Below are 12,084 nucleotides of genomic sequence, written 5' to 3'. Positions count from 1 at the left end.
TCATCCGTATACTTATTTTGGTTTTCCTACGACTTACTTCGATCCCTGTGTTATTTATACCAGTACTTTCACTTCGTTAACATATCGGTTCTTGAGATGGAAATGAGAAAATTAAGTCTTGAAAACATGCTACAAATGTGAATACATGTTCGAGTTACCCATGTGGAATTTCAAAATTTTGACCATTAATTCAAATTTCACTTTCAATGCACATTTCTACGACTTATTGAATTGTTTAGTAAGCAGCTACCCCAAAATTAAAAATGTAACGCTCCAACATGCATAGCAATTTTTCTTTGAGCTTCAAAGATTTTTTGGAAGAAATGAAGAAGTCATTATAGGCTCTTGTTCACAGCTCGCTGCTGCCTAACGCAAACAAAGCAGATCGTCATTTTTCAAGCTCAGGAAGGAGCTGCAGATTTTTCAGCGTGTAAGGTGTTCGGATGATCGCTCTTGAGCCACAAAGGTGTTGTTATCTCGCGTCCTAATTTTTGGATGGCAAGGTGTTAGTTCAGAATCCTAATGACGGCTGTGAGCAAAGAAGTGGTCCACGTTGTGTAAAGACCACGCTTGGCTGTCGACCCTGGCGTGTACTAATCAATCCCTGCTCAAGATTTGCTCTTTATGTCGCATTTTTTTCCGCATGAAACAAAAAATGTAGGGACTTTAATTCCAACACAGTTGACGCCTTCCTAATTACCTAATCAAATGTTGACTACAAAAGATAGTTGATGATAGCTGGTACTACGCTGCTAGTGTGAGTTATAGGCTGCTAAGTTTTGGCCTATATATAATGACCATAATTGCCTAATGTGTGCCTCCTAAAATAAGGCCTAATGTTATGAGTTTTTAACGGCTTCTGTCTTTCATGTGGACTGATAAATTACATCATACAAATATAACACACATATTGAATGAATCTTTCTACTGGATTTAATATTCTGTCTCAAATATAGTTTTATTTTTGGAATCCCGGGTCAATTAATGTGCGCTATTTTTAAAATCAGCCTGAGCGACCATGAATAATAGATCCCCAGTTCATTTAACTGTGAAGCTTATATTTTCATGGCATATGATATCTTAAGATATAAGGATTGAAATGAACGAAAATATTGAAATTTATATATTTTTTTAATGATTTAATTGCGAAAAAATATGCCACGCTAAACTTTCTGTGTTAAAAAAATATTCTTTCAATTAGCGTACTCCATCACGTAATTAATGCTAATTTGAGCTTGTTATTCATAATTTCACCTGCATATGGGCATCATTTTATTTGCTATAAATTTCAAATATAAAAATAAGATTGATTCTAAAACTGAATTTCTAAAAGTTTAAGAAACTCTGAAATCTTTCAGCTGAAACCTAAATTTCTGAAACTTCATTGATAAATTCTGGCTTTTCATATAATAGGATCATCTTGCGCAAGTTCTTGAAGAATTTTCTAAGCAGAGCCTCATTGCCAATAATTGCTGTCACGCATGCCGGCAGCGACGAGAGGCCGTCGTGACGAACGTCAAAATTTTATCTCTTCTTCCAGGCTAATATCGAGTGTCGCTCCAGACTTCTTATCCCAATAATGAATCATAAAATTCAATGGAAGCGTGCACAACACTTTTCTCTTGACACATGATTCGCTGAACTGAGTGTGACTAGAACTTTTTATCTCCTGAAAAAATACGTTTTATTTTTTTGCTTTTTCAATTCTTATTTCGTTCTTCGTTTCAATCTTCCTATGCATTCTTCACATCTTCAGATACATTTATTTAAAAAATACATTTTTTAACAGTGGATTCGCATATGTCTTCAGGGTGTTATTGTATGGGAAGTTTTTTTGACATTGCTCGTCCCGCGTGAATGTAGAAGACGCATTTCATAAATTAGAAATTAATTTATGTTATATGAACTTGTTAAATACACAGACCACAAAACTCAGTGTAAAATTCAATTCACTAGAGAAATAATATCAATCATGCACTAGAAAAGTAATCAAGATATAATTGATTGTTCTCTCTCATTTTTTCTTTGAAATAAAAAATTTTAAATTTTCAATGATTATTTCTTGTTAAATGTAAGTATTATTCGCAAGATTGAAATGAAAATTTCACACGACTTTTATTTGGTAAATTCTTCTTTGCTTTGTTCAAAGCTGCACAAAAAACGCAAGCCAAACGAGGTGCTAGGAACTTACTGCGATATTCGAATCATTATGTTATTTTTTACTCAACATGTAGATTATAGTCCGTATGTAAAGATCTTGATAAACTTCAACTTAAACGAACGCAGGATTTTTATCGATATAGCTGCTATAGCAGCTTTTGACTTCTAGAGCCAGTTACTAAAATTGCTGGCTCTAATTTGTGTGTGCTTGAATCTAAAATTTTGAATCTATAATTTATGGGTGCTTGCTATCTAAATAAAATCATAGTGTCGCTCCAGACTTCTTATCCCAATAATGAATCATAAAATTCAACGGAAGCGTGCACAACACTTTTCTCTTGACACATGATTCGCTGAACTGCGTGTGACTAGAACTTTTTATCTGCTGAAAAAAATGCGTTTTGCCTCGTATTTATTTCTTGCTTTTTTCAATTCGGATTCCGTTCTTCGTTTAAATCTTTATATACTTTCTTCACATCTTCATATGCATTCCTCACATCTTCATATGCATTCTTCACATCTTCATATACATTCTTCACTTCTTCATATGCATGCTTCACATCTTAATATACATTCTTCACGTCTTCACATACATTCTTCAAATCCTCATACAAATTTATTATTATAGGTTGGCAGAATTTGTTCCTTTAAGCAAGTTTCATTGAAGACCAGAGAATTTGCTTTATTGGCAATTTTCTTATTAGTTTTTTTAATATATCGAACAATATTTTTCGTTTGCCTAGGTAAATCGAAAGTCAGGGTACCGTTGGACATGTCCAATCGATACCGATTGTACGTACCGATGTACATGCAATCCGATCAGGGTACCGATGTCCAATCGAAAATCTGGGTACCGATGGATATTTTGTTTTACCAGTACGAACGAAAAATATTGTTCGATATATTGAAAAAAAGTAATAAGAAAACTTTCAATAAAACAAATTCTTTGGTCTTCATTGAAACCTGCTTGAAATACATTTAATTCAACATAGGTACATTTTTTGACAGTGGTTTCGCATACGTCTTCAGGGTGCTATTGTATGGGAAGTTTTTTGACATTACTCGTTCCGCGTGAATGTAGAAGTCACATTTCATAAATTAGAATTTTTTTATGTCGTATGAACTTCTTAAATACACAGACTATAAATCTCAGTGTAAAATTTATTTCACTAGAGAAATAATATCAGTCATGCACTAGAGAATTAATTAAGATATAATTGACTATTCCCTCTCAGTCGTTTTATGAAACTGAAAATTGCCAATATTCAATGAATATTTCTTGTTAAATGTAAGTATTATTCGCAATATTGAAATGAAAATTTCACACGACTTTTATTTGGTTAATTCTTCTTTGCTTTGTTCAAAGCTGCGCAAAAAACGCAAGCCGAACGGGGCGCGAGGAATTTACTGCTACATTCGAAATATTATGTTATTTTTTTACTCAGCATATAGATTATAGTCGATAGTGAAAATCTTGAAAAACTTCGACTTAAACGAACGAAGGATTTTTATCGATAGCTGCTATATAGCAGCTTTTGACAGTTACTAAAATTGTGCCAGTTACTAAAATTGCTGGCTCTAATTTGTGTGTGCTTGAATCTAAAATTTTGAATCTATAATTTATGGGTGCTTGCTATCTAAATAAAATCAACGTTACCGCAGTTATATTCCTTCGGAATGAAAATGCAAAACATAACCATTTAGTTTTCGATGTAATCTGCATTATGTATTATGGTAAATTGTTCCAAATAATACGTCTTATCTATTTAATGTTTTGCTGGTCCTAACTCCGCGTGATCACATCGATACAAGAACTTTCAACACAATATCGCATTCTCGATTTAGCCTTTAGGCGCATGCAACAAAAAATTTAATACGTGACATCAGAGTGCTGATATTCATCAGCATCCACTAGACAAATTCCTGAAATTACCTTTTTGCTTGTTGAAGCTCTGAACAAGTCGGGCCTAAACGTTATCCAAGAGTTACAATGTTCCCAAATATCAACGGTACCTGCGAGCAAAATTTCGATTATGATGGGAGTAGGTTCGGGAAAAATATTTATGTGATTGAGTTTGCATGAATAGGAAGATAAATTTGGTGGAGAATTGGCATGCTGATATTTTTGGAACTGATATACGTGAAGCAAGCCACAAATTACATCCAAGTTGCAGGCACGAAACTCTTTCTCGAATGTCAACTTTCAACTGCCACTATACGGTATTGCCGGAATATTCCATATGAAGCGCTCTAGAAGCGCTCAGGAGGAACCGTACGTGGAGCCCGTGCTCCACGCGTGACAGAAAGGCATAACCTATATTCACACACTTTGGAAAATATGAGTATTAAGAATGTGAGCAAATTAAATTACTAAGCAGAGATGAATAAACAGTACGCCGCAATGAAAATATTTGTAGAAAGGTCGAGGAGTTTGTGCACCAGGCCACTAATAGCGGCCACTAAAACTTTCATATACTAACCGAAAATAATTATTATGCTGCTGACCTCAGCAGGATAAGTAAATAGGGTTCTTACTGGACCACCAGCGCCTGTACTGGAGGCCATTAACAGGGTAATATATAATGGCGGTTAGTAATTTCGAATTTTGATGGCCGCCACTACATATTGGCTTCCTGAACCGTTGTTCTCAATTGCAGTTTCTTCGCTTCGTATGCATGAAGGTCCCCGTAAATGCTACGGTAGGTCTAACCAATTATTTACCAATTTTACAATCGTTATTCCAAAGAAGGTGAAACCGTCTAGACCATTACTACAACAGTAAAAGAATCCTTTTTTGTTCCTTAATTCTTCATATTAAGAAAAATTATTTAAATAAAATGTGTACACTGAATTTTTCATTAATTTTATCGCTTTATTATTTGTTCACGAATTTTTGACAGAATTCAGAGAATGATTGGTGACCACTTGCATCATAAATAACAGATTGTGATCGCTTGTAAGACCATGCGGTGTGATGAATGGTCAAAATTAACAAATAATCTCCTCTTAAGGAAGAGGTTAATTGCTTGTGAACCTACATATAAATTACCATATAATATCGACTTCATATAAGGAAACAACAATGAAGCCGTAAATAATGGCCCTCGCGCACCTCGATTTGTCTCCACTTTAGCGTACGTGCGTCTAGTCCAAACATGGCTGTTTATTGCACAGCTTCAAGAAAGGTAATTGCCACTTATTTTCGTAAGAGTGTCATAAAACGAAGATTTTATCGCTACATAACGACAGGATAAAGCGCCTTCTGCAGCGTCTTGCGTGCGCGTCAATGAAATTTCCTTTGTAAATTCCTATTTAAATACTAAATGGTGTAAGGAGAAGCGGTTCCCGATGTCAAACGATCAATGGCTTAATACTAAACGTTGGACGTTTTAGGATCTTATTCTAATATTTATTGATTAGCACTAATCGAAGTCAAATAAAATCTCCGATGGGAACACCGATTGCTTGGGCTTAGAATTCATTCAAAAACTATTGCCTATAATCTCGATGTCTAGGCTAGGCTGACAGGCCTCGATGTCTAGGCTAGGCTGACAGGCCTCGATGTCTAGGCTAGGCTGACAGACCTCGATGTCTAGGTTAGGCTGACAGGCCTCGATGTCTAGGCTAGGCTGACAGGCCTCCATGTCTAGGCTAGGCTGACAGGCCTTGATGTCTAGGCTAGGCTGACAGGCCCCGATGTCTAGGCCAGGCGGAGAAACTCCAGGAAAATTTCATAGAGCTTCAGTTAAAGCTAAATCTACGAAGAACCATCGGTACCGGTCACAATTGTCAGCAAGCTCATATTATATGTTATGTAACTAAAACATCCAGTAATGCTTATAATAATTGTTTGGCTCTTTCTGTGAAGATTGTCTAACCGAGTATGTAGGTTTGTGCTTTGCAAGTTAGTTACTTTTGTGCAACTTCATTTCTTCATCAGCATATTTTGACTTATATATGCAGGTTTCTCAGTTGGATATTATCGCTACTGAATTAAAAAAAATATTTTGCAAAGCTCAAAATAGATTTCAAAACGAGAAGACATCAACAATATTTATTCGATGCAGCTGCAAGTTTTCCCCGATCATTTGCATTCTTGATTATACCGAACTTTATTCGTTCACTCAAATGTTCTCTAATAATCTTCTCCTGCATTTCACCCAATTTATTATTCATCTTCCAATATATTTGTAGCATTAAGAACTTGATAAATGGAGATAAGATTTGATACACCAAGTATTGCATAAACTTTTGTACATTGCCGCTATTCAAATTTTACTTATGTACTCTAATTTATTCATGAGGGAGCCCGTGCCGAATGTTGCTCTTCATAATAGGCCATAGAGCATAGAGAACCATTATGTAGGGAAATATCGCGATTAACAATTAAACCATTGAAAATTAAATAATGGGCTCATTGAGGTTCTTCATTCAGAGGCGGCAGAGAGCGATGCAACAAAAGTTTCAAGCTGCAGCAGAATATTCCTATGTTCATATTTGATTGGGATGGGAATAACCTCTATGTAATAAATTTCGAATATGAATAATCTTCACTGGAGCCATATTCGTTAAATGGTTCTATAGGGCGGCCGATATTTTAAAGTTGAGCTGCGCAGCAGAGAAGCAAGGCACCGCACACGCAATAAGCAGCATTGGAGCTTGTAAGAAGAATAATCTCGCACCCATATTTGCACAACATTCACTTATAGACTGTATGACTTATAATGCAAACTTCATACCAGCTGCATCGTGCATTGTGCAAACCAAAAGAACTCATCACCTACAACAAGCAACCTTTGACCTGGGCAGCCATTCGTTGCCCACTTCCATATTTGCTGAGCATTGCGGTGTTTATGAACAGTAATCTATGCGAAAATTACCATATCTGATGTATGGAGTATCCTAGAATTCAAGCTTGTTCTAAACAATGGAAAATATAATAGCTCTAAACAATGGAAAATATAATAGATCTAAACAATGGAAAATACAGCTTGATGTGATTTTCATGGTCAATATATCAGAATGACGTGAACAGAAGTTGTAAAAAATTGCAAGTGAAGTAATTTTTAATAATCTAGAAGTTTATTGCGCTCATGCACACCTTATTTTATTTGCTCAATTCGAAATTGTAAGATGTTTTAAATTAAGATTGAAGCCGTTCCGTAATGGTTGCATGCTGCTTTAAAGTCTATTGCAAGTTGTGGACACTAAAATAAATCGAGGACTCAATCATCTTCATCTTCATTAAAATATTCAATTTTACGTGATATTTGAGTCTACGAGTTTGATGGCTTCTGGCTAATCCCTCATTGTGGTGAATCAAATTAATGTAAATCCCTTCTGGGGATTAACATGCAAACCCCTCTCCCCTTAGAATTTTTCGAACTCAATGGAAACCAAATTGTATAATATAACGGAAATTATATTTCTATTATGTATTCATCTATAGATGATAATAATTAGTTATAGTTATAGTATATGATACTAGTATGCTCATACATAATACTAAAGTCAGAGTACAAGACCACGAACTATTAGGTTTTAATTAGCAAGCACTCAGCCTACGCTAAATCTTTCTCACTAAAATGAAATTTGGGCCGCGTGTTACATGCAAATCATGGAGCGTTCGATGAATCACTTACAGTTCATTCCCCATAGTAGTTAGTGCAAAGCTAATGTCATAATTGCATAGCCCATATATGTGACGGTGGTGCGGCTGCAGATCTACAGCTTGCAAGATGCAATTGAATTGAATTGACTTCTCCAAGTTGGCCAGTAAATCATTCCTCGCTTCAATTTTAAAAAATTTCGTGCATGATTCGAAGTCATTAAAGTATATATCGTAGCTCATCACCTTCATATTCATAGGATTTTATAATGGCGAAGGAAATCTATACTTTTTTATGTTGAAAAATAAATCATTTATTTGTTGATTATTTTGTTCCACCACACGCTTGTGTTCAAACTCGTGCGTTCACGGGCCGGTGTTCGGATTTAACCTGCCTGTACCATAAGATAAAAATACGGGTTATATTAATTAAAGATGGTATTTCTAGAGTTTGTTATAACATTCCGTTACATCTATTAAGAATTTATTGCATCTCCATTCGCCACATATTAGGCAATAGTTTAAATTAGATTCTACTTTCTTGATGAGCAAATTGATGCTTCCATTGAACGTTTTCAAATTAGCATTCGAATCGGTTATACGATAATCATTTAAAAGTGATACGATTTTTTACGATCCACTTCCCCTGTAAAATGCGAAATATTTCTTCATGAAAGATGGAGATATTTCTCTACTTTATGAAGCGGTCAGCCACGCCACTTGTCGGTAGAAAGTAGACCGTCTCGGGTGCGAAGTTCCATCGGATTCCATCAGCGCGGTCTGCCGATCAGTGGCTTTGATTGAAGACTTTCCGTGGCGTTAGCCATCAATTATCGATCCTTAGCCGATAATTGCCGTGCAATTTGAGGCGCTTATTACTTGCTGTCGATAACGTCAGAAGAGGATGTATCAATCCTGATTTGGCCGAATTTTCTTGGTAGAAACGCTCACTAAGAATATAGAGAAAAAATGTCAATTACAGGCCGGGATGAAATTGGATGAATGATTGAAGTCACTTGAATTAGGTTGGAGTTATTAGACCTTGTTCAGGAGTAAGGGTTCGTCAATACAAATCAATTTCATCATCGTCTCTTTTTTTTTGTATTATTTTATTCTTTTTTGAAATATACCAATGATCAATATCTTGCAAAAGTAGGACAAATTCTCATGCGATGGCCATTTCGGTCCGAAACTTTTTTTTATCAATTTTCTCTTTAGTATTCACAAAAGGCTTGCCGTAACTTTTCGGCCTAAGTGATCAGCAAATGCTAAGATCTACTCGTCGTTAGCGATTAGGTGGCCCATATGAAAGGTGCAGACAAACCCATTAATAGAATCGATGATATCCTGCCATGTTCTCAGATCAAGAAATGAGCTTTCCTGCGGCTTCTGTTTTATGAGGCCTGAAGTGAGAGGCCAGTCTTTGCTCAGTCAAAGATCTCATAAGTCAAACTGAATCTCGTTGTTGAGAGAAAATACGATGTATAGAGACCATTAGAGATATAAACTATGATAGTAAAAGAAGATCGTAAACTATGATATAAAAGAAGCTGTCAAGCCGATAACCGTTTAGCCACTAGACGAAATTCCTCACAGGAACAGACGCTTGAGCCGATACCGATAAAGTCGTTGCAAAAATAATAAAAAAACTAAAAGTTCTACCAGGTGAATGAATTAGACTGAAAAAATATTCTTCACAGCCGGCATTTATAAAAGATGATCTTATGAATTTAATTTAAAACTATTTATACATATGGTCCCATTAATCAAAAAATATTGCAGACGGTTAAACTCATTAATTAATTAGGCTTCATTTTTTTACCAGAATTGATTCTTTTTTCAATGCTGATATGAAAATTCGATGTCAAACCAAGTCAGTTTCACTTTCTTAATTTCATGCCTATATGAGCTTAAGATTCGCTTCCTTAATGATGCAGCTTTCTTAAGTTATAGAGCAATTGTATAAGAAGACGCCACCTACAAAGACTTATCCTCAATTTCATGCGAATCTTACCTTCAAGAAATTGATTGACGGTAAAGGTGTACAGTATATTTTCCCACAAATGTTTCCAGCGTAACTGGAAAGTACTGAAGGTAATGAATTAGCCCACAAAAAAATACCGCAGCCAAAATTACCGCTGAAATAGAATTGCAAAAATTCTAGAATAAAAAAATAATCTTCAGATGCTCGGCACAAAAAACTACACTTAATATCCTAAGTCAAAAATTTAGCTTATGCATCTATACTATTTAGCTCATGCAAACAAAGCAAAGCACTAGCATTATTAACATTGAAAAGTGACAAACACGTCCGATAAGTTGACAGGGATTTGACAGAAATGCTGCGATAACTATGAAATTTCAAGGCAGTTTTTATAAAAAAATATAACTCAGTACTCACTGCAGTGTGTGACAGAGAGCGCATTTTCTCGTCGACGGAAACTTGAGGTCACGGACAGACGGACGAACAGACAGACAGACGGACATGGCGAGCACAATAGTGCATTTTTTCCATAAATGAGAAAATGCGCTAAAAACATAGTTTTGTATCCCAGATTCATTTCAATATTCGCATTTATGTAAGCAAAATTACGTTGGTTTCATTCAAAAGCATGTCTTTTATTAAATTAATAATGGAGAAAACTATTTTAGCGTTAAAATGTGAGACCATAGTTTGAATTTGTGTCAACATTATTAACAAGCCGCCCAATTTCCTCGCAAGAAGCCAACGATCTCTGAGCGATCTCTGAAATTTACCACGGTCAGACCTTCACCCAACATTACGGTCCTCAGGCAAGGAAGCGTCTAAAAAGTTATACGTGTTAAAAAATTAAGCAATATAGATGGCAAAATTTATCCAAATAATTTAAGTTCTGCTGGTTGTTGAGACATGTACAACCGAATATATTTTAGATCGATTTATCGCTGGCTTTAGAATGAATTGTCAAATTTGAATAAATCAAGAACCCACGATGGATAATCATTAGTAACTATTCACAGAACTCCTACAGTGTGTTGGGTTTCCCTAATTCTTATTATCGTTGCCGGCGTGTGTCGTGTTAGAGCCCCGGTATGGGCTGACATAATTCTTACATGGCAACAAATTGTATATTTGTAGTGCGACAAAAACTGCCTTGCATGTGAAGCTGACCATAGGTTCCGATCCTGTTTAGAATGCAGGTGTCAGATGCTCACGCCTACCGACCTTTGCTAAATTCCAGTAAAGGACGTTTTTATTCGTAGAGTGCATTAGCATATGTTGCCAATGACTTAATTTGGATACATTTGTGTACAACTTGTATGGTAATTTAATAATTCAACAATGATTGGCAACAAAATTTTCTTTGTATAATTGAGATTTGTGGGCTTAGGATCTGTCTAGGTTTGAAAATGAGACTCGCTAAATTGTAATCGGGTAAAATTATTGGTCAAATATAAAACTAAGTTAAGAATTACTAGCCAATAGAATACCAAAAAAATACGTTCTCAAAGAGAATATTGAAAAACATTCATTAAGTTATAGTGAATTGACTTCGTTTTTTATCCCATTATTTTCTTTCCTTTTTCAGCAGTCATTAATGATGCCTATAGGATTTCTCTCTTATACACATCTAGATGTGTATAAGAGACAGGGTATATACAAGCACACAAAGGCAGCTGGTATATACAGGCTTGCAAAGGCAGCTGGTATATACAAGCACGCAAAGGCAGCTGGTATATACAAGCACGCAAAGGCAGCTGGTATATACCTGTCTCTTATACACATCTAGATGTGTATAAGAGACAGCTCTAGGACCAATTAACATCATCAATTATTAAGCTGCGTAGGAATAGCACTATTAACGAGAAGACAAATTTGACCGCAAGGCTGTTGTAGGGATCTAATAATGTCTCGTATTAAACTGCTGGAGGTTAAGCTGCTTGTGGCCTCGGTATTCAATTACAAGTGAGGTACCAGTGAAAAACATTCCTGATCCCGCAGTGAATCAAATATTGCAGTTGACACGAATGTATATTGTACAAGTGAACGAGTTATTTGTTAGCATATAAAGAACATCTCTTTCTCAGCTGGATATTGCTCATCTTATGGCGATAGTATCTGAGATTTCAGGTCGTCAATAAATGTAGACCCTTCCATTATGCATATTAATAAAACTGAAACAAGCAAAGTTTATTAGCACAATATAATACAAAGAAATTAACAAATGAAAAAATTCATCTATACACCCGATTCGAAATTATTTGAGCTCCTATATACATGTTTTGGTCAACGCTTATATTGTTCCCGCACAATGATATACAAGAAAACATACTCT

The sequence above is a fragment of the Hyalella azteca genome, unplaced genomic scaffold (genome assembly GCF_000764305.2).
Source record: "Hyalella azteca isolate HAZT.00-mixed unplaced genomic scaffold, Hazt_2.0.2 contig1557, whole genome shotgun sequence".
NCBI lineage: Eukaryota > Metazoa > Arthropoda > Malacostraca > Amphipoda > Hyalellidae > Hyalella > Hyalella azteca.
This window is presented reverse-complemented; position numbering follows the sequence as displayed.